This window comes from Bacillus rossius, chromosome 1 (genome assembly GCF_032445375.1).
Source record: "Bacillus rossius redtenbacheri isolate Brsri chromosome 1, Brsri_v3, whole genome shotgun sequence".
NCBI lineage: Eukaryota > Metazoa > Arthropoda > Insecta > Phasmatodea > Bacillidae > Bacillus > Bacillus rossius.
In genome coordinates, this window is record NC_086330.1 from 169,593,208 (window position 1) to 169,618,481 (window position 25,274).

The following is a 25,274-nucleotide window of genomic DNA, read 5'->3' on the forward strand; positions in this document are numbered from 1 at the left end:
CACATTTACTGTTTTTTCCGTCTCGAGCTAGAATGTAAAGATTGTCTGCATTACTGACCCGCGAGCAAGCTAAATACATTTCAGAGAGAGAGAGAGAGAGAGAGAGAGAGAGAGTGAGAGAAAGACACCTATTGAATGTCTATCTAACTAATTTTTTATGAGAGCATATTTTCATTAAATAAATCATGAAATCATTCAACGATAAAAGCTGTTTTTTTAATTAAGCGGACGGGTTCGCTCCATGGAGAAAATTGACGCGGCGAGACCTTGTGGACATAGAGAAATGACACACACTCACTATTTGCTTTGAATATATATACTGTATAGAAGTCGCGAGTGGATAGGATTTACTCTACGTTTTTCAAAAGCGTATGATGAGCAGCTTGGGAACTTCACCGCTGCAGTGCGCTGCCGTAACGCCCTGTATCGTCTTAGTTGTTATTTACACGTTAGAGCGCAGCGCTGTCGCCCGCTGTCATTCCCCGCACCCCTCATCCATCATTCACTGCAGCTCAACGTCGTTCTACGGGAGGGGGAAGGGGTGTTTGAAGAGTTCGAAACTTGACCGCTAGGGACCACCACAAGTCGATGCCCTAGCGATGGTGGCGATTGCAGCGGTGAATTAACCAACTACCTCAAAGCCGTATTAGAAATTTTAACCTGGGCTGGCGACTTCTATACAGTATATATATTCAAAGCTATTTGTGTGGCTATGAAACATGATTTTTTTCTGCAATTTAAATTGTAATATACAAAAAGGGTATTGAAAATTGAAACAAATATGGCGACACTATAAACTGTCAGGATCTTTATTTTTTTCTTACTCTCTACTTAGTTCCTTACAATAGCAAAACTTAATGGCTTCTAATAATGCGTTGCAATTTTTGCTTTTAAAGCGTGTTTTTTTAGTTTTTATTAACTCACAATCGAGATAAAATATCCAATTGTGAATCTAAACCATCCTCACTATTTGTGTGGCTATGGAACATGATTTTTTTCCTGCAATTTAAATTGTAATATACAAAAAGGGTATTGAAAATTGAAACAAATATGGCGACGCTATAAACTGTCCGGATCTTTATTTTTTTCTTACTCTCTACTTAGTTCCTTACAATAGCAAAACTTAATGGCTTCTAATAATGCGTTGCAATTTTTGCTTTTAAAGCGTGTTTTTTTTAGTTTTTCTTAACTCAGAATCGAGATAAAATATCCAATTGTGAATCTAAACCATCCTCGAATCCCCGTGAACTCACACACAAAATTTCATCAAAATCGGTCCAGCCGTCTAGGAGGAGTTCAGTGACATACACACGCACACAAGAAATATATATATAAAGATTAAATGAAATTAAAACATACATAAATAAATTATCTCACACTCAACCAAACATAATGTTTAATATGAAATAAAGGAAGAAGGCAACACGTAGCCAAACGACTCTAATTAATAAAAAAAAAACCAACATACATGAAAAAGTAAAATTCAAATTTTTCAACAATATATTACATAATAGACAAATATTTCTGGTCTTCGGTCTCGGCAGCCCTAAGAGACGCTTGACGTTCAGCAGATAAATTATAAACACAAAACCAAAGTCCTTGCAAATAAGTAGGTACTGTAAAAAAAATAACAATATTGACAAAAAGCAAAAATTAGAAGGCCCTACCAACCTATGAATAAATTTCGAAGAAATTGATATTTTTAAGAATTTATGTGCCTACATAATATTAAACTTTAAACTATCCACACAATAAAAACCTAAGAATGTTAGTGAAACTAATTTATTTATTTGTCATAAAACCTAAAAAAAAAAAAACATATGTTTGCAAAATGAAACAGAAAGTATACGTAATGATTAATTTGACAAAAAAAATGTACTACTCGAATGACATTGAAAACATACACGTAAAATTTAAAATAATTATGGGTGCTCTAGGTAGGGAGAAAATATATATAGAAGAAATTAAATAAAAAGACATATATAAATAAATTTACCTTGCGAACAACCAAACAAAATGTAACAATAGAAAAATACGTATTTTTTAGAGGTATTTACAAAATGCCACTGGAACCGTACATACAAATTAGCCTATGTCACTCTCCAACCCATAAATTATCTCTATGCAAAATTTCATGGCGTAGCAAACAAACATTCGCTTTTATAATATTAGTTAGGATGTGCAAACTATAAAACGACTAATAAAAAAAACTAACAGTGATATCTACTCGTGTATTGAGGTACTACGATGCATTGCTTTAATTTTTCATACTGTCTACTCAATTCCTTACAATAGCAAAAAGTAACGTAGTGGCTTGAAAGCTATTGTTCGGCAGACATAGAGGAATGACACTAACAGTTTGTATATCTATGACACACATTACATAAAATTAAGATATATATTTTTAACCCGTTTAAAGTTTTTTTTTTTTTTTTTTTAGACAAAATATAGCCTATGTCCATCCCCAGGATATAATCTATCTCTTTGCCAAATTTCATTACGATCCGTTCAGCCGTTCAGCCGGGAAAAGGTAACAAACAAACAAACAGACATACAGACAGACAGAGTTACTTTCGCATTTATAATATTAGTATTGATGATCTTAAATTAACGTTTATGTAATGATGTGGGGAAAGCTATTTTTGGCTAATTAACCTCACAAATCATTTACGTGGTTTCTAGACGGTAATAGTTATTCGATAAAAAGTTTCGATTGAAAGTAAAATATTATCTATTGTAAAACATTTTTGTATAGCAATATGCGTTTTTACATTCTAATTTTTGCACTTGTTTCTAATTGTGATTTTTGCACTTGTTTCACAATTTGTTTTGTGATTTCATGACACAAAATATAAATTAAGAAGAGGAATTTATACAACAAACCTAACATTTAAGTTTTAACCAAATCACGTAAAACGAATTCATTTTAAATTTATTTCAAATTCTTTACGTTAGATATTAATACAAATTTATTATATAAAATTGAAAAATACATTACAAATAGTTTTTATTATTTTTTTATGTCTGAGTATTATATTTTTTGTTCTCATAATATTTCCAGATGGTGATTTACGTTTCGATATTATTAAATTACACAGCATTTTTCGTATATGGATAACTCTGTCGCTGGTCTCGGAAGTTTTAACTGTTCATTCCTTGCAAACCTCTTACGTAACTGCTCATTATTTGTCAGAATACGTATTACTTCCATACCGACAAAACACACTATTTCGTAACAAACCCACTGTAGTGGATCGTTCCTTGAAACTGATCCGGTAGTTACAGACGCAGTCTAGTCGCAGCCGAGCACGCGGCTGTAGTGACGTCGGCCTCCACCAGGACGTAATCTAGCATTCCTGGAGGGAGATTTGGGTTTGTGGGGGTTTGGTCCCGCCTAAACTACGCTCGCCTCCGGGAAATCTATTTACCGAGCTGGGAGTTTCATTGTGGCGGAGCGTGGAAGAGGATGTGGCAGGGGAGGAGAAGGGGTGTCTCGGCTTTGTCTGGCCTCAGACGTCGGGCCGCTCCGGGTCGACAATGCGGCGGGGATTTGCTTCACCCAATTACCGCTGCGGCATTGTTGCCGCCATCTTGAGTTACACGCGTGGTTCCTCTTCTTCGCCCGCCGCGACTTGCGACTCTCGGACTGCCCTTGATATGTAAACGACGCTGCCGCGCGCACGAGAGAGTTGGAGATACTCCTCCCTATCTTTCTCCCCCCCCCCCCCCCCCAACTGGAGCTAGCTATCTTCGGCAACGTAAACGCACTGCATTATCCGGGCAGTGACTCGACCGGTGCAATGTTCGTGATGTTTTGACAGGTGCCCCCGGGGGCGGGCGGAAGGCGGGTTTAGTTTCGTGGCTCCGAGCGTTTCCGGCCGACTACAGACGACGTGGCGTTAATCCGGAGCTCCAGGCCCCGCCTTCCCCTCCTCCGTGAAGGGAGATTTGTCTGGAGATTCCAGCTCAATTCCAGCGGGGGCGGCAGCAATTTAAAACGTATTTACTGTTCTGAGTGCCTGCGAGTTGCGGCATAATGCTCGGCGTCGTGTACCCCGGTAAGCTTGATTTCAATAAACTTCAGCCAGCATAACAAGAGATCATATCTGTTTAATCAAAGGCCTTGATGATTTCGACTTTAATCTGAACTCGGGTGTTACCAGATCACAATACCGTTACTTATTAAAGCAGTGATAATTTTCCTTGTGAGTTGGGAATTCGCAGTCAGCGGACCCCTGTTCATTCGTTCTGTCATTGCTACATCAGAAACCCAGCATCTTAAATCATCTCGGCTGACATTGATGTCATCCATTCATTCATTCAATCATTCATTCATTCATTCATTCATCCATCCAGCCAGCCATCAATGATTTTTTTTTTTTTTAACTTGGGTCTTTAATCTAAGCGAATAATTAAATTATTCCTTTAAATTTCAACAATTCAAATAAATACTCTTTTTACAACTTATAAAATAGTTTAACATTTTTCCAGTGAAAATAAAACTATAACCCACACAGCAATTACAAGCTATTACAACATAATGTGGTTTATAAAAAGTTATTCTGAAAATTTTTAGGAAATAGCAGTGTTTATAACGTGGTTCATTTTGTAGGTACCTATAATAATTGTATTCGAGAGATGGCATCTATTATTTGATTCCTTTCATATTGTAATTGCAGTTAGTTGTTGGTGCAGCAGAAGAAAGTGTTTAGTTAAAATAAATAATATTTGTCTTAAGAAGAAGGCACAAAAATGTTTCCCTTTTACTGTAATTTCTAAAACTTCTTCCAGATGTTGATGCAAATGATTATGTTAGTAGTTAACAATATTTCTTTAGATTTCTGGCAGTAGCATAGAAAGGATGTTATTATTGGTTGCGTTTATTAATGCTGGTAGACTACTACTTCCCCATCTGCATATATATACTTATTGTACATTTCTGAGTAAAAAATACATAATTACATCGCAGAGACTTTAAAACACATATTTATTAACAAAAATAAACAATTATATGGTAAGTTATTCCTTTTTTTTCCCCTATTTGGTACATAACTATTTATAATTTGTTATAATTTTGGGGTTGCCTCGGCTTCGTAAGCACCAACCTCCACCCTCCATCCTAGCTACAAGCATATTTACATTGTAAAACCTCTTTTCGATTAATTTTTTCAACAGTTGCGGATAGAAAACGATCTTAGGGAGGGGGGATATGATAACTTAACACATATTACCCTTCCATTAGGTCAGATTTAGTCATAATATATGTTTAATTGGTAAATTCTGCTGCATAATTCCAATAAGTAGAGGATTTAAAAATTCCGAATTTATTTTTCAGAAAGGCTGGGATGCATACTACAATACACTTGAACTGCGTTCTCGTTGGACCATAGGTAGTTTTTATACGTGCCGAATAAAAAGAGACCAATAACGAAATTACACAATTAAAATGATGCAGATCATACACAATACGACCGAGATGTAAAATGTTGAAGCATCCAGTGGACCACGAACGCTCACTTATTTGTGCCTATGTGTGTGTGGTCGTCATGCTGTTTCCATGTATATATATATATATATATACACATACATATACATATACACACACACATATATATATATATATATATATATATATATATATATATATATATGTGTGTGTGTGTGTGTGTGTGTGTGTGTGTGTGTGTGTGCGCGCGCGCCAAACGTGCAGGTAACTACCCAATATTCAGACAAATTCGTCCCCAATCCCGTGTGCAAGAATAACTGCATATCCAACTAACTACATTCTCTTCAGCTCCGACCACACGACACTCTGTTCAAGGACAGCCTACAGTTCACAGGGATGAAAGGCACAAACACAACCCGAACAGTTTCGAAGTTTAACGAAGTAAAATATTAGGTTAGGTTCTCGTAACTAAAATGAAAGTTTGTTTAGGTAAAGTTAAAGTTATTTAAAATACTCTATAACCGTACAATATATAAATCCTAGCAGTATGGTGTCTTTTTCACGACCGATCGTCAAACGTCGGAAAACTTCGGATCCGTTCGGTTGTGACTTTCTTGACGACCGCCGCGGCGGTTTTGTTTTGTCTCCGCGGACGGATCGACCGGCGTACCCTCTCGCGTGTGGGCGCCCAATTATTGAGAGCAAATCTCGGGAGGCGGTGGGTATCGAGCCCCTCAGCGCGCGCGCCGTCAGTTCGGTTGGCCGCCGCGAGATGGTGCTGCCTGCGCTCTAATCCCTCCCTCCCCACCAAGGCGACCGTGGTCCCCTCCCCTCACGCAATTCAAGCGGCGCCAGAACCACGCCAACCACACACGGTGTTGGCGGGCCGGCCGCTCTAGGCTCGTTGTCAGCGGCACCGCAGAGTCCGCGTCGTAGGGGAGACGTCTTCGCGCGCGCGGACTGCTTGGGACGCCCGGTGCGCGTTGTGGTTAGTTTCTAGCCTGACCTCTCTGCCTCCTTCCTTGGCCCTCACCGGAACAACAGGAAGTTCCAGAATATCTCGGCGAGGTGGATATTTTTTTGAGGTGAGTTAAAGTTTAATATTTCCAGGAAAAAAAAAATTATCTACTAAGGCCCGTCTACAATTGCAATGTCCGAAATTGTGTCCGACGTACACGTGTTTCTCTGACGTCATGAGTAGTGTGAGCGATGGTCTGAATCTCCCCGATCCGAATACATTAGGCAATTGGTTCCAAACAGTGTCCTTTGATAGCATAGATTAAAGAAACACTCGTGTTATTTTTTGTTTCCTGTTCCCGTTTCAAAGAGGTAAACAGAAATAACGGACGGTGTGGTAGGAAGCCAAGAAGACAGAGACAAAATATTGATCAATGCTGTCGGTTTGCGACCGGCACTTTACAAAGGTCAAACACACGAATTCATTTATAAGCATTTACCTTTGCTTACAGGATAAATTAATATTTTTTTAACTTTCACAAGTTAAATGAGTGTTCAAAACTTAACTGCGTACTTATTTACAATCCATGAAAAAATTAACAAAAACATTAAGAAAACATTTATTTCAGCGCTGTATAATTACAGCGCTCTGGTGACTAGAAATGACTAAATTCAAACATTGTAGACAGGGTTGTTTACCGTGCGACAATGTGACATCACTCATATTAGGATGACACGAACCGCCTAATGGTTATAGGTTAATTTATTTCAACGTATTATTTCATAATAGTAATTCAACCCGTACAGCCATAAGAAAACGCTGAACATTTGGTACTTTATTAAAGCTGATAATATTCTAATATTACCACAAACCTTTTTATTATTTTACACGTAAGTATTTCTATCGTTTTTGCTATCGCATTTCCGTGCTAATTCCCATTAATTTCCACAATGAAATAGGGCTATGTTTGAAGTGTGGTAGATGACCACAGGTAATATAATTTGCTTACGTTTAAAGGGTAAGAAAATGGGACATACTGCTAGTGCATACAGTGCGACATACAGCCAGATAATAAGCTTTTCCTTTGAATTTTTGAAATGTTATACGGAGAGTACAACTAATCGACTCTTAGCTAAGTCAATCACAAACTCATTTACCAATAAACATGTTCGAAACGCAATGAAGCTGCAATTCACATATAACTGTATTAATCATAATTAATATATTTAGAATTTATATTTATGTTCACACTGCTTGTTGCATGGTTACGATTGGAATGGGAATACCATGCTGACTACTTTTGGCTTCTGTTTCTTGTGAAATCGATTTAATGAATTTTTAGGAAATTAGTAAATAGATTAAGGCATACATTTTTCAGAAAAAATAAAACACTAAATTTGTCATTTAAGGCATTGAATTGTTGAACATAACGTAAGATACGAGTTTTCAATAAGCTAGTATATAATTAACAAACTAATTGTGAAATCGTGAATGACTGAAGTAACGTAGTGGTATGTTGATAAAAATAAATATTTTAATTGAATTGAGCGTCTTCGATAGTTTGCAAACTGACCTAGGCCTAGGTCGCGTTGTAGCTTGAGATTGGTCAAAAGGCGAACTTGGTGTCCTCTAATTGATCATGGTGGAAAGATTCGCGGATTCATTGACCTCTAGGATAGACTCCACGATTCCCTACACACTCGGGCAAATGCCACCTGCTCATTGGCTACGGACTTGTGAAACCTGTCAACTGGGATGCTTCCAATTTGATACTTCTTTGGTTGAATGTTTTTTTTTCATTGGCTTAAAGTCTTTCAGATAAACTGTGAGAAAACCACAGAAGCAATTTGAAGGTACATTTCTTTGGATTCTAGCATAACTTGAAATGAATCCGCGAATTTTTCCGGCCTATAATCATAGATTGTAAATCCTAAAAGTTCTCGTGCATCTGAAACATGTTGCACCTACACGTGGACGGTTATGTTTTTTAACACACTGGTGTGCTATTAAGCGCGTGTTCTAAATGTTTAAGCGTTTGATTTTGCACTTGGTAACTACAGTTTGTGTTAGCGCTCATGCCCAGCGTTCATAACTGAAGATATAGCTAAACACGAACTAGTATTTAACACAAAAAAAACCGCAGCATATCTTAAACTGAACCTTAAACACTGTCTCATTAAATAAAATTTGTTTTATTACTCCTTAATGACTTTTTTCTTAAGTTAATATGAAGAAATTTTTTATATCTGGAAGCCTTTGTATTGAATTAATTCAAGTGATTTAATGCTGATATTTTGTGACTTCATAGATTTTTTCAGCTTTACAGGAAATAACATCGTGCGTCGGTAGTTTATTTTTTGTGGGTTTACTATGAAAAAAAAATTGCGCGTCATCAGTTTTGTCAGCTTAATTGACCCACTTAACATTTTGAAAATAAATAGAATATTTTTAATTCCACCTCGGGTAAAACAGCGTTCACTCCAGTGACCATTCCATATTAACGATTCGTTTATGGAGAGGCGACAAACTAATTAACACATCACCAAATATCCTCCCATCTCACATTCCTGTTTACAACAAAGGCGAGCTTTTCATTTGCGATTTTTCTGTATGTTTCACGCCCGCAATCCAGAATGCCACGGAGTTCGGCCACAGAGTTTATGGTATTCGTTCAGCTTCGTGTGGGGGCCTGTCAGAATAACATTACTCCGTGCGCTCACAATAAAGAAACTTAAATGCGTTTAAAGCTGAGCGTACTAGTACATTTTAAAGCAAGTCGATGACAAGTCATCACGTATATTTATGTGACCTAAATCTAGCTTCGATAGCTGATCAAATGCGATTCGAACTGGTAGGATTTACTTTAGTAAAGAACCACTGGAAAGCATTTTAAACAACATTTTATTCTGTGTATATGTTTAGAAGTCACATTACTTTCTTTTTCTTGTAGTGGATTAATAAATATGTAATTCCCTCATTGCTTATTTTTGGCTTGCCAAAGTAAATTAGGGTTTATCGGTATTCTTACACGTCTCATTTAGCAAGTAGCCAGAAAAATCAACTAATCGACTAGCCCAGTCATCCTGATTAGAGGTGGTGGGTTATCACTAGGGACATGCAGATTTCGCGAAAAAATTTCGAGACTCGATGAAAGTTAAAACACTGTAGCACAGCCTGTGTTTCGTGATTGGGTGAGTTTCTCCCAGGTACATATCGATTGTAACAACACCAATCACAGTGATTCAGTGCCGAAGTAAACGCGTCCTGAGTGGCTCGGTAAAACAAGGCAACGACTTCTCTCGCAGACGGCCGCCAATCACAAGGAAGAAAACGCTGGTGCGGGTATACCTTGTTGCAGTCTAATAAGTGTTCAGATCTTTTCGCGAAAGATGCCTGCCCCTAGTTATCACGAAAATCTTAGGCGCCAGGATGGTTTGCAAAAATGTCGAACGATTGTTGTCCGAATATGTATTTAACCGGGCGTGTCCATTTTCAGGTGAGCCACAGGCGGCTTGTATAAAACAACAGCTGGATTCTCGTTTGCTCAAGTCCCACCCTAAGTAAAACCCTAAACATCAATCATTCTTACAAACAAAATGAAATAAATTGAAAGCAAACGGGTGGCGAAGATGTTCTATTACTCCTCCCCCCTTCTCAAAATGAAATGTAGTGTATGTTTCTGACCATATATATGTAACTTTTGCCTTACTATCAAAACATGAAAAATCTCAAAACTCAACCGAGCCCCGAGGATACTTCTCCTTCCTCCTCCTTCACTGCTGCACTGTGACAAAGCAAAAAAAGGGTTTCGTGAAATTTTTCACTTTACCCGCATTACTGGTAAGCGGAAGAATTTTGGCGATTTATGGCTAAACTGAACACTTTATAACAATGCCACAGTGTCATGCATCTCCAAGGCTGGTCGCACCTTCGCTGTCTCCACTCGTCTCATTGGGCGGTTTGGAAGAGTGACACACCACGGGGGAAACTGACACCGGCAGAGATCGCGTCGCCGTAAACCACAGCCGTGACTTTGAGGAATCCACGTGGTGACACTTGAGTTTGTGAGGCCGGGTTTATACACTGCGCAAGAAACGCTATGTTGGTCGCTACTAGACATTAGCCTATAACTAAACTCTAAGTAAATTTAAACAAGTTTTTTTTTCGTTTAATAAAATCTGAATACTGTGTGTTAAAATTTCTGGAAGCAACTTTGGGTAGCTGGTGATTCAGCTTACTTTTTGTGTAACTCATTGCCAGGGTAGCGAAATTCCTTGCCAGTCATACATCAGCTATTCTTTTGTCGATCGTGTGAAGCAATAGGCCATATTGGAACTCTTGACTTTGAAAAAGGGAAGCTTTACGTAAGTTAAGAAAAATGAGCGGAGAAATAACAAAAATATATTTTGTACATGGACGTTGCTAGAATTTGGTGAAGAAGGAGGTTGAAGGAAGCTATAAGAATACAATTTTTGCAATGCCAATTTAGGGTGGTCTGGAAAGGGAGGAGGGTAGAAGATCCTCCCCCGTATTTTTTTAACTGATGCTTTAAAATAAATTTTTTAGGCTTAATGAGAACCCTAGGTGTTTTTTTTTTTTTTCGAAACCTGAAAATTTAAATAAAATGTACCATAATATTAAAGCTAGATCCCTACAACACCACTATTAATGATGATGTTTTAATACGTGATTTTGCTTATACAGTGGCCATAAATTAATCAATACATCATTAGCCATGTTTCAAGCTGGTTAAAATAATGCGTTCTGGGGGAAAAAAAGGGGGGGGGGGGAGAAAGAACGTAGTACTTCTTAACTGTTGTTTGCTTTCAAATTATTTCATTTTGTCGGTAAGATAGATTTCTTTTTTTTTTTTAGGATTTCAGGGGGGATGTATCTACACTCTCCCCCCCCCCCCCCCCCAAGCGGATGCCCATGGCATGGCTCCTTCCTGCCTCTCCCTGACTAAGCTCTTGGCTCTGTAATAGGTTCACTAGACAGTAGTTCCCGAACTCCAGTATCAGCAACGGTAATGTCTGAGAACATTTTAAACAATAGTTTTGCTGCAAGCAGTTCGGTGTGTTGCTGAACCAGTTGTGGGTACAGGAATTCGATTTTCCCAAACTTGTTTGTTCCTGTTAACCTCGGGTTGGTTAATTTGCCCCAGGTTTTCTCTCTAGCGTGGCACTGTGGTGGAGACTTTGGATTCGCTTTACAGAGGACACAAGTTGGAGTCCGTGTCCGGCCGATGTTATTCCAGTTTCCCGAGCTTCCCGAGCCTCCCTGGGGTCGCTGCAGTCATAGGCGTGCCTACAGGGGGGGCCAGGTGGGCCATGGCCCCCCCTAATATAATCACTCAGATCGGCATTTTCTCTAATGCTTTCGTTAATATTCGTATATTCCTGGCACTGTGACACTCAAACTGTGTTTCATTGTTGCAGCGTGCTAATTAACAATAATTTTAAACATTTTATCGTTCTGGAAATACAGCCGTCTTAGTTTATTTAAAACATGAGGTCCCTTAAAATGGCCTATAGCTTATACTTGAATTCGGTCAGACAGTTTACACGCGGGAATGTTTATTGCTCTCCTGCATCTGTGACACAAATGGGGGAAGTTATCAACATGTATAAATAGCCTCTAATATCGCTGTCATAAATACGTGCAGAACGAATGCAGCCTATGAAAAGTTAGAATGCTATTGTAGCCAGTAAACACAATATAATCTTTCTTCTCTCTTTTTTTTTAAATATTTTTTCTTCCTGGATTTGAAAACTATCTGCGGGATTTCTACCCGATATCCGTGATAAAACTCATCCAACCTGTCACGATTGTTATTTCGTTTAAAACAGTGACTTCTCCGACTTCGCCAGATAAGGTCAAGCACAGTAGAAAAAGCTTGTGAGGTGTGCCTTTAAAATGTTAATATGAATGAGTGCTTCATTTGCAGTGGCCCGTTATTTCAGCGATGGATAGGTATACATGTTTAAATTTTTTAGTTTAGATTAAACACGTATGTATTCCTTAGTTTTCAACTACAAATATGCATCCAAGGAAATCAATTATAAAAAAAGTGCTATTAGTTTCATTCTTGTGTCGTGTGAGGATCATTTTAAAAAGTACGAAATAATGCTAGAAAAGTATGTAATTTTCTACCAACCAGGTACATACTTATCATAAACATTTTTTTGTAAGTGGTAAGAGAATAATTCTTCCACCAAGATGCTCCGAGTTCGATTTCCGGCGGAATCACTCCCAGCTTTTCGCACGTGATAGGAATCGCGCTAGGGTGATGCCACAAGTAGGCGTGTTTTTTTCTTCTTCAGGGGTTCTCCTATCCCTCTCAAAAAATATTTATTATAGTAGCAAAAACTGAATAGTTGTTAAAAATTTCAAACTAAGATGAATCAGACTTCGTTGAAAATGGAAATTATTAAGCCACTTTGCATTTAATATTAATGCATAACTTGTACGGTAGTATTTTACGTAAGGGCGCCGTCTGCCTCACGCGCAAACGGTGTTGCAGAGTTTTTGTCGTACTTGTTTGTTACAAAATTTAATTCACGTGCGTCCACGTCGTACGAAAAGAAATCACAAATCAGGCTATGTCGGACTATGGTGCTTTCAAGCTCCCGCGTTTTTTGCAAACACTCTTCCAAAAGCCTTCAAACTAACTTTCAGACTACAATATCTTGAAATATTATATGTAAAAACCAGTGAAACCACCAGAGCGACATCCGTACCACAAAGTCCCATGGCAAAAGCGTGGGACGAAAACGCTGCACGCAAGTTCGGTGCCTTGTGTGTAGAGGCGCCGCCGGGGCACTTGATGCGTGTGTGTTGACCCCTATCGCTCCCCGACTTATGTGGCTCAAACGAACATAATCCTCAAGCCAGACGGCGCCCTTAACATTAAAATATAGATTAGAACATATATTGAGAATAAACATTTAGTATTTACTTACACAATATGGTAAAATTCATTTGATCTCTTGAACGAATCTCCTTAATCAGCGTAAATAGAAAAAAAATTAACTGTCAGTGTTTGTAATCAATTGAATGCCCTACATACTCTCCAATTAATCTTAAACTCCCAACTTTCAGTAGTATTAATTTAAAGATATCAGAAATTTATTCTTTAGTTGAGTGTCGTCTGTGTCATCTAGAATTTTGATTAATTTTTTTTACAATTATGTATGTATTTCAAAGCAAATATATATATATATATATATATATATATATATATATATATATTAAGAGGTTTGTTAAAGTTCTGTTTGAATTTCTGTGTTTGCATTTACTAAAAAAACTAAAAAGAAGTTCATTTCAAGGTAGATCTGGACCAAGCCATTGGAAAATTCGAGGGGGGAAAATGTGTAAGTATCCTTTAAACATTGTCTATGGAAAAAAAAAAAAAAAAACATTTTTTCAAGATTGTTAAAATTTACGGATATAAATATTAACTAGTAAACATATCTCATTGATACTGCACAAAAATATAAACAAGTCAATGAGTGAATGTATTTAGGCTATTTAACATTCTAAATTCAGCTTCTGATCTAAAATTGTAGCAGGGCCCCCTCTAATGGAAATGTCTGGGCACGCCTATGGCTGCAGTACAGTAGGCCGCGGTCGATTACTTCTCATATTTTTGTTGACAGTGTTTGTTTATAGACCATAGAAATTTCGTTATTTTGTGGCACTAGCAGAGCCATCAAGAGAAGGAGTAGTTGCAAATCCCCACGGCCCAGGTGAGTTCCGAAATATTTTTTTCATGTTTGTGTTAAACCTGTTGGATCAAAATTACAATTCTTTTGCTATTAGGGTTTAGTGGAAACCTTACAAGTTACGCAATTTTTTAATATCACATTCACTGTAATTACCACTGTAGCTTTAATTCTTTAGATATTATTTTTTTATGTGGGGTTTACGAAATTGTACACTAAACCATGGGGAGGAAACCCGACAGTAATATATTTCCCCCGGGCCCTTTTCACTACGATGAACTCCTTCACGCGTGCTTACAGGAAGGCACAGTGTCTGTTGTCCATTGTTTGCTTCTGCATTTTAACCTCTGCGGTAACGAGAGGGATTGATCCTTTGAATTTTTTTTAATGTTATCGACTTTTTATCCTTCGGGGCGTGTTAGGACTACCCTTGGTCGAACGAGAATGCAGTTCAGGTGCAAAACGGTATGCATGCCAACCACTCTCCAAATAATAACGCGAATTTTGCAGCAATTTTTTTTGTAAATGTATTTCACGCCTAAAATATCTTCGTTGTCTACGATATATATATATATATATTTATATGTTTGTGTGTGTGTGTGTTTTTTATGTGTTCCTAAACCATTCATCCAATTGCAATGAAACTTTGGAAATTTGACCTTAAAAACACGAGGAATAATCACTGTATAGGTGAAGTTTCGATAAATATAACCCTTAAAGCATAATTTAATTATTATTTAAATATTCTTGGATAATAATTAGCCAATTCATTGTTAACGGATCGTTCATCCGATCTCTTTAAAATTTTGCACACTTGACCTTTGAAACACGAGGAAGTTTACTATCTATGTGAGATAACGTACAATATGTGGCGCGTGAGTCGTACCCATGGAGGTATTAGTCAATGGAGTGGTTGTCTGTTCTGGAGTTGAAGTCAACTGGTTAGCTGTTGCATGGCAAAACAAATCGTAGCTGTATAAAGGAAAATCTAATAATATAAAAAAAATGTTATTGTTTCTCCCGTATGCGATATTATACCATTCATCCGATTGCGATGAAATTTTGGTGAGTTTTTATGCGCATGAACGTGAAGTTTTCTCATTTAGTACAACAATTTTACAACAGGTGGCGCGCGAATCGTTCCAACAAATATGTATATTTAATATAGTTTAGCGGCAGTTCGTGTGTTTTCGTTGTATGAGTGCGCATGCATAGAGTTGAATTGAACTAAAAATAAAAGAGGGGTGGAGCGATAGAGTGTATTGGTAGAGATAGACCGAATGATAGAGGGAGATAGAGCGAGGTATAGATAATGTGATAGAGAAATATATATAGAAATATATAGATAAAAATTTGTATAGATATATAGATGCATAGAGAAGATAGTGGGATATATATATATATATATATATATATATATAAAGAGAGATAAATAGATGGAGAGAGGTGAAATCATATATAGATATAGCTAGCGATAGAGATATTTAAAGAGAGATACATAAAAAGAGATTAAGAATTAGCGAAAGAGATAGAAAGAAGTTTTGTAAATGTGTATCTACATAAAAAAAATTTAAAAAAATGAATGAGGCATTGCAGCGCATGCCGGGTTTTAGCTGGCAAACAAAAAAAAAACATATCAGGTTTAACGTCCAGCTCCGTGCCGTCTCGTCTACACAGCGAAGTATCTGTGTATAATCTGTTTTTATTAAGTCATAGAATCCTATTCATTGCGCAACGTCAATGATAGATATAAGAATTTTATTTACGCTAAAAACATATTTTTTTGTTCATTCATTTCCTTACGACATATTAATAATCAGCAAAATCCTCGTCGAAGTTAGGTTTCTGGTTAGCTTGAAAATGTTGTTTGTAAGAGTATATTTTTTCATATTTTTTCAGGGGAATTGCGGGTATACCCCTTCGGTAAGATCCTCTCTAAAACATGACTGCACAAGCCTGCCAAAGTTGCCCGGAATGCCGGTCGCGAAGCGGACTGCACCACGTGCCCAGAGAGGAAGTCGTGTTTAGTCTGGCTAGGGGGGGGAGGGGAGGGGCAAAGGGCGCCGCCGCGGCTGCGAGGACGGACGCGTGACGTCACTGCGCGGTGAGGCATGGCCGGCCGGGTCACGCACCAGGCGCCGGGCGTGCGGCGGCCTTATCGCAGCCTGCCCCCCTCCCCCCCCCCCTTCTCGTAACACAAACACACAACACCCCCCCCCCCCCACTCAACACTCAGGGGAGGAAACAAACAACCCGCGAAGAGCCGAGTCGTCGCTTGGGGGGTCACTGCTAGCTAATTACAATTTATAAGTCAATCAGTGGTCGTAAAACTGGGGCAGTGGCCATTCAAACAAAGTAGTGTGTTGCGAGTCACACAGGCAATCCACTCTCTTATTTATGGTGGTTGCTTCTGTTATTTTTCAGTAATCTGTACTACTCATAATCGGTAATGATTTTAAACCACTGACTCGTGCCAATCATTTTCTCGGAACGTTATTTTTTTCCTTGTACACGAAAAATTATAACTGTAAAGAATTTTCAAGTACATAATGTAAATGGCACAATCACAAGCAGACATGATTTTGATAATATATAGACCTACTAAAAAATATATCTTTTTTTAAAACTATTGTGAAGTGAATGACCATTCACAGATTAGAATGAATATGTTTTAAGTATGTTTCAATTTGGCTTTAAAAAAAAGTCGTTAGAAATTTGGAATTAAAACGGTTATTGTTATTTAATGTGGTTAATTTATTTTTATTTTTATCCTTCAACATAATCATTATTTTATTTAACATATTTTATTGTTTGTGGTAACATCAAACAAACAAATTTTGTTATTTATTTTTTTCAGTTTACCTTATTTTATTAAACAAGAAAAATTCTAAACCATTTTTAGTTATGGTACAAATTAATTTCTGAAACAGAATCAATACCATTGAAAACAAGCTTCCTGCATTTAGATTATACCCTTCATTTATAACAAAGTTTAATAAAATAATGTAAAAATACATATATGAAAGTAAATAAAATATAAAAATACTATTTCTGTGCGTTTAATTTTTTAAAGGTGAAATAATATCCTGAGATAGTTTATGGTATTATTAATTTTAACCAATTAGATCTATTTCTGTAGCGTTATGTATCATAGATTTAAAAGAAAAACCAAAACTTAAAAATAAAAAAGTAGTAGAGCTCTTTTTATACACCAAGTTTTTGGGAACAGTAACGAGGTATAAACTAGGGTTACTAACGTATAGATACATATTCATTGGTTAATCTGTATAAAAATATGGTTTAACATAATTGTAAACAACGTTTTAACTCTTCCCAGCTGCTCTTTTTGTGAGGAAAATGAAACAATTCTTCCTTGATTTCTCTACCAAGGTTAATAAGATATTAATGAGGGACATTAAAAATAATTCAGTGCTATTGCATGTAATTATAACATGAAATGAAGAATTGTTGCTACAAAGCGGAAGCTTACCAACATAAACAATTTATGGCTTAGTTATGTACTACACATAAATGAAATATTTAACAGTCTTTAATAAATATATAATAATTCAAAAAATTAATTTCCTTTTCACAGTTGTGTAAATTATTCAAATTATCATGGTTCGTATAAAATAGTATATTCTTGCCAAATCCTGGTATTTATATGCATTCCCATTTTCTCGAAATAAATAAATATATTTAAAAACTTACAATTAAACGTTTTTGCGGCTATAGGAATTGAAAGACACAATATAAGATTTCACTGCTCTTATCTGTTACAATTTTTAATTTTTAATTTTGAAAATTCAGCTTTATTTAGGCAGAGATCACATACTAAGATTTTTACAATATCCATAATATGGTTTTTACTAACTATTGTATAGTTGTGGCCATTCCTAAAAGTGAGTGAAATACGACTATTTCGCGGGATCATTTCTCTAGAGGTTAGATTCAACTTGCCTATACATAATCAAGCCTTTTTAAAATGCGTATCATCACATCCTTTGGTGGGTTACAGATTTTTGGGTAACCACTTCTTCTTGTTTATAACAGCCTTGGCGTCTTCAACGGTGTGTCAAGAGCACTGTAGACCAATGACCAGTAAGAAGAAGATGCATATGTGCTTTAAGTCAACTTTGCTAACCAACAAATACTCGAAATAATCGTGGCTCTAGGAAATGGTTAAAATTTCTAAAGAACTTGTGTTTTCCTTCTAAGAATCACATTTATTATTGATGTTTTTATTGCTTTCCCCATCTCGCTGTGATTAGCGTTTCGTCACACAGTTTAACACTAGGACTCCCAGAGTTTGTTACACCCTAGAACTCCCATGAAGGATCAATTTGACCGAATTTTAAAAATACTGTTTATGATATATATTTTTGGATTGATTTTAACACAGAATATAACATTTACTTTAAGATCATTTTATGAGAGATAAAATAAATAAAATTTTATTTATAAAATATTTTATTTAGATAATATAGACATTCGTACACACTTTTGTAACATATATTTTGTAATATTTCAAAAATATTTTATTTCAAAATAGAATATAATTATCATATTTTTTAAAATTGAAAATGAATGTGACCCTTCCTTTTTTTGCATACTTCAAAACACATAAAATTGTACATTTGATATAATGTATACAATTCAACTTTCTATTTTTCATACATTTACTTTTACATTACATACTAAGCACACAGTTTTTTTGACGACTTTCCCTGTGCATTTGCCACAAACATATTTAGCACATACAGTACAAACTTCGGTAGTCTTGTTTCCATTGCACTAGGAAATGTGGCATTGACGGCGCTTACGATTTTCATGTGGAACTGTGTCAAGATTGTTGTCCTCTAAGTTTTCCCTTCGATTTCTCACATGGCCCTCTCGAAGTTGCTCTGCTAGTTTCATTATGAAATCTCTTCGGCTGATACTAGAACCTGTAGCTTCTTTGTACAGTACCCATGAATTAATTCCAGCAAAATCAAGTATGTTGTAAAATACATGGAGTGGCCAGCGCCGGGATGCGGCTTTAGTTGAGTATTGTCGAGCCATTTGATCTGCTATATCGACCCCATATTTAGTAGCATTGTAATAACTGACAGTTTCTGGAAGTCTTTTCTTATCTACGCCAATAGAAACAGATGTATGCATGGTACTAAGTACAAGTACATTTTTGTTTACTTTTCCTTGGTACACAGTAAGAGTGCAGTCATTCTGCTTTAGTATGAATGAATCCTGCAATGGAAGATTTGCATTCTTGAGTTCTGCTGGAATGTCTCTTCTAGCCCTGTTCACTGTACCAACAACACTTGTACCCCTAGCCATCAATTTTTCTGCCAAAGCGACTGAAGTGAAGAAGTTGTCCATGGTAATATTACGGCCAGTGTCGAGATAAGGACTAACCAATCGAAGAACTACATTTTCAGAGAGAGACTGGTCAGCAGGCCGTTTATCATCTTTGCCTAAGTAAGGGAATCCATTTAGAATGTATTTACTCGCAACATCAACAGCCAGCCAAAATTTTATTCCAAATTTATCAGGTTTATTAGACATTTATTGAGTGAAACGGCATTTGGCTTTGGTTGGGAAAAGTTGCTCATCAACAGTAATATCAGCACCTGGTTTGTAGCTGGAAATGCAATTGCTGGTAAATTGATTCCAAATATCCGATATAAGAGCAAACTTGTCCTGCTCCAAACGTTCTGGTCTTGATGATTTTATGTCAAAGCGAATAAATCTCAATATTTCCTGGAATCTATTGCGTGACATTGTGTCTCCATAAAAACGAATACTCCATTTGTCTGACCAGAGACTAGCGAGTGGAAGTCCTTTGGCTCCACTCACACCGCGCAGGTACAATAGACCAATAAAAGCTTCTATCTCTTCCAAACTTAAACACCATGTTTCGTCTTGCAGCCTGTACCGAGCCTCTGTTTCAGTGCATTTTACTATTTTCTGCAGTATAGTTTCATCAATAAAAAGTCTGAATGCACTTGTAACGTTTGCCTCATCAATACTACGTTTTGCAGTAGGCGAAAGTCCTGGCCTTTCACGTAGCACATTCTGAAAACCCACCCTGCCTACAGCACTATCACCTGCATTCACAACAGTCCATTGCTTTCCATTCGCACTGATCATTGTAACACCAACAACTGGAATAAATTGCTGAGGTCCACATCTAACGCGCTTTTTAGTGCAATGTGCGACAGATCTTTGAGCTTGAATTGGTCCAGAATGATCTTGCATTTCATTACCACTTGGTTCTGGTTCTTTTTCTCCTCTGCCTTGCCCTCGTCCTCTGCCTCGCCTACTTCCTTGCCGTACTGCACGCCCTGACACATTCGCTGAATACGGAACTGGTGCAGATAATGCAGCAATGCCATCTGATGTGCCTTGAGTAGTGCCTGGAAAAAAAATATTTTTTTATTTAGAAAGTCCTTCATTCATACACATACGCAATAACAATTATGATGCAGCAAATATATCGTGGAACTCAGAATCGTAATAGCTGAGATAGGTAGTGAGTGGAGTATATTACAAAAATCTTATATTATTGCTATATGTTTTGTGCACATAAAAAACTAACCTAAGACGTTTCATTGAATATTTCATATAATATAGAAAAAAAGTATGTGTTAATAGAATGTCCAAATATTAGTAAATTAGTAAATATTAGTAAGTAAAAATATTTGTCTAACCATACAGGCCTAGATCAAAAACCCTTGAGATCAGAAGTCTCAGCCCTAAACATCCATTTATACCGGGATACTCTTGAGAAAAAATATTACTTAGACACTTGTTACGGAACTAAATTTTTATACTTTATTCAATAAAATTATTTTACTTACCAGTGATACATCTAGATGAATTAGCTGCGACTATAGAAGTTTTCTCAAACACAAGGTCATCTGGTTCATCGATTTCTTCACTTCCAGTTGAGTCACTATTATTCGGAATGTAATCTTCATCACTCTCAAGCAACTCACTGCATTCAGATTGATCTTCAGGAAGGTCTTGCAAATACTGCAAAGCTTGTTCTAGTGTGAGTTTATGTCGGTTCATTATAAATGTTCAGTAAAACCATTGAATATATATATAACTAATAGAAGTCGCGAGGGGATAGGATTTATTATTCCAATTTTCGGATCCAAAACTGTGGTAGTTGTTAGCTCCGCCGCTAGACAGCTCTTCTTTCCACAAGAGGGTGCTCGTAGTTACCAGCTTCCACGCCAGAGCGCTGTAACGTCGCTTTTTTCAAGGTCATGCGCGTAATTCTCTGTCTCACTCTATCGAGAGGCGGTGCCTTTTGTTGAAATCCAAGCGCTTAGATACGGGCGGGCGCAACTGAATTGGAGGAGTACGGCCACCGAAAAAAAAAGTGCGGTTAAAAGATGCCAACATCAAAATTTAAGTTTTAATTATAAGAAAACTACAGAAATTTCTTAAACGTAATAACGTAAAAAAAAAAAAAAAAAAAAATACTGACATTTGTAGTTCAGAATTTATAAAATGTTGTGTTAACGGAGTGGCGCATTGAGTAAAATGGCAAAACATAATTTGGAATAATTCTTGACAACGTTGAATGATTTTGGTAGCTATGAAACAACTATGGCTGCGATGACTGTTCAAACGCGTGCACGTGTTGTTATTAGTAACTGAAACTAATGGTATGATGTCATACTTTGTGGCTATGCAGTTTATAATTTTTTTTTAACATAAGATGAAGCATTTTTACATAATGTTTTGGTTGTTTCATAATTCAAAATAAATAATCTTAAACGTTATATGGTGAATATTCCCAGTAACGAATGACCACTAAAAAAAAATCTATTTTGCCAACATAGATCTGAAAAGTTAACGATTTACTATGTTAAGTTGCTTATAAATAACGCACATTTACCGGATCTCCAAAGAAAATAAGAGTTTTTGTTATAGCATTGAGTTGCCACTCTTTATATTCCTTGCTTTGAGGTTAGATACACAAGTTATGCTCGTAAAAACGATGCGCAAGTATTTTGAATACAAATATATTTTCTTTTAATAACCGAAAGGTAAATATTATTTCCATGAAATATAATACAATTATTTAAACACAGACAACATAAAAGAGCTATTTTTTGTTTATTATTCCATCTGGTGTGGTAAATATTATATTTTAAAAACAGTTTGTGGATTTTTATTATAAAATAAATATTTATTTATGACATCAATTTAAGTTGTTCAAAAAATTCACTTTGGTATGAATTCAACCAAATTCATGTTATTCAGGGCAGAAAATTAGAAACTACCAAAAAAGATTATCTACATTGCTGTTTTGTGTAAATCTGTGAACGGACTTAGTAAGTGATAAATTTATAATTCCTCATTTTAGCAACCCATTTTAACACAAGAGAAAAAGGATTTTATACTAAAAATTATTATGTTAAACCATTAATTAGCAGGAAACATGTATGAATAATCTATTTAAATTTGCATTTGAACAGTGAATATTATTTTGCAATAATATATATATATATATATTATCATCGTATATTACGGATGAAAAGTTTGTATTTCCATCTAATCAGAAGAATTATGACACAGTTAATTAAATTGCTTTACAAGTTTTTATTCACATGAAAATCATTAAAAATTGGTTGGGAAGTTATATAAATATACAAAAACAAATCATTATACATACAATTTTATTATCTTAGTGGATTTAAATTAATGGTGTCCCAGTGACTACTGCGAAGAAAAAAATCTTGCGAAAGGTTTCCTCGTAATTGAAATTCGTAAAAAAAAAAATCTATCTCTCATTTTTGATGACATTTCTGACAAGTGGTACGATGAAATTTGAGACTGGCAAATGAATGTTGTGAAGCAATAAACAAAATATCACATTCGTGAACTACAAATGTATAGTTGTTTTTATTTTATAGTAAAAGTATATCTAATAACCCGTGGCTTTGCTCACGTAATTTCCGGGTATTGCTGATATTCTACCATTTTAAGAAAAATATGTATTAAATTCCAAAGATTTTTGAAGAATTATACACAAAGAACTGTCAAGTATAGAACATATTTAATAAATAAAAATATTTTTACGACTTATTTTTAATTGGTTTAGCGTAAGCCTATTTTAACTTTTATTTAAAATTAAGTAGGTACCTACCTTATTTTCTATCTCCCGGTTTAGTGACTTTGAGAATATATTTTTCCTTGATGAAATCTTAACTCTTTTCCATCTGACGAAGAAGCCAATTAAAATATAAACTAAGACTCGCGCACTTATTGTATGTTAAGACTGCCATCGTTTTAAATTACTGTAATTTTTTTAGTTATAGTCATGCTTAGGATAATAACAATAACATAATATGCCTTATTACGCATACATTTCAGTATTCATGAAACCAATGCATTTTTATTTGAAATGTAGAGCAGTTACCAAAAAATCTTATCTCGCATATTGATTTTTTGGTATGGCTAGTATTACTTAAACTAAATTTTTGAATTTTCACTGATGTACTCTTTTCCCTTTTCTATGTGATTGAGAAAATATAGCAATATACGTAAACCAATTAAACCAAAATCATCCTGAATTTTTATTACTGAAAAAAGTTAAATACAAAAAATTTTAATATGCGTATTTTATTATTGAATTTATATCTATCTTGCCAATACTTATTTAGTGAGTTCCATTTTTTTATTTTTTAAAATAATATTTACCCCTTTTACTACTTAATAGATAACGTTGAATAAGAGAAGGTTGTTTAAGGTATGTTGATTTTCCTTGCCAATATCTAAAAGTAAATTTGTACAAACGCGAAATATAGTTAAAATAAGTATTTTAAAAATAAAACCATATTTTGAAAGGAACACTGACTATTGGCCCAATACAAAGTTTTAATAGCTAATTTTCACTTCACTCGGGTACAGAATCCCATCATTCAGTGATTTCCGTGGCTAGCTTCTTTTGGGATTTCATCATTCTCAAACGACGGTAAAGGAAGCTCCTCTTCAAGGTCGCCTAAAGATGCTGATAAGACCTGCCGGGTAATTTGAATCGTTGGTCTTGGATTTTCGAAGGGTTGGATGTGGGGGGGGGGGGGGGGGGGTGAGGTGAAGGATGATGTCACGACTGGGCTGGTTAACCAAGTTCTGCCAAACACCACCAGGGGCGTATACGGCTGATACCCAGCGATGAAAGCGATCGCAGCGGCGGAGCTTGGAACTACAACAATTCTTCTGAGAAACCGGACAGAAAATTTAACCTGGGCTCGCGACTTCTATACATTATATATATTCAATGGTAAAACACACACAGCAACAGCGCCAATGGAATTCACACCCAAGACCTACTTCATTGCGAAACTATACTGTTACCCAGACTACTGATATGCGTGTTCTCTCTTTACAGAGATGATTCACTCTGCAGTGGTGAACAACAATGATGACTCATGCACAAGGCAGCCAACATTTTCACTGAAGGGGAGTAAGAATGCGAACAAAAGAAATGCATTCATACCAACCCATACCAAAGTACAAACCCAGCTTCTACCGAACAAGAAATACGATATAGGTAGAAGTCAAGGACTTGGCATCATTTTGTTACGACATGCGCAAATGTAGAGCACATTCGTGATGATAAGAAAACAATTGATATGCACACAGCTGCACACACAAAATATAAAGGAAATTATTTATGTGGGCCTATATAAACCCACATTAAATAATATTTATTCTAGCAAAATATTGTTAAATAACGTGTATGTGCACATAATATACTCGTGTAGAAGATGAGAAAAAGGTTTATTCAATTGCATAACTCAAAGCAGCTATTTTTGATTTTTTTTTTCGGAAGGTCAAAATGGCCGCTGTGGGAGTTCGAGGTATAACATAAAATATCTTAGTTGCAAGTGAACCAATTATTGATAAATTATGGATTTTTAGAACAAAACTATTATTTAGGAAAAGTCATAAAAGCGCATCACTCAGATGCGAAATCTTTAGAAAAATGTTTACCCGTTCACACACGGTGTGCAGAGCTTCAGAAAAAAACATGCGATTTGAAAACTGCTCAAGATAATATATCCGAGAGGTGTCTGTTTACGAACAGCATTCAAGAAAACGCTGAGGGTGGATGAGTAGCTCTTAT

The 25,274-nt window shown here is 36.1% G+C and overlaps 1 protein-coding gene across 1 annotated transcript in view; it reads left to right on the top strand.

Moving 5' to 3' along the window:
- Positions 1 to 6,314: 6,314 nt before the first annotated feature.
- Positions 6,315 to 25,274, top strand: part of LOC134527103 (discoidin domain-containing receptor tyrosine kinase B) — a 1,309,463-nt gene continuing 1,290,503 nt past the window's right edge. Inside the window, exon 1 of the mRNA XM_063359455.1 lies at positions 6,315 to 6,531. The gene's annotated coding sequence lies outside the window, so the exon portion shown is untranslated. The remainder of the gene's footprint in view (positions 6,532 to 25,274) is intronic.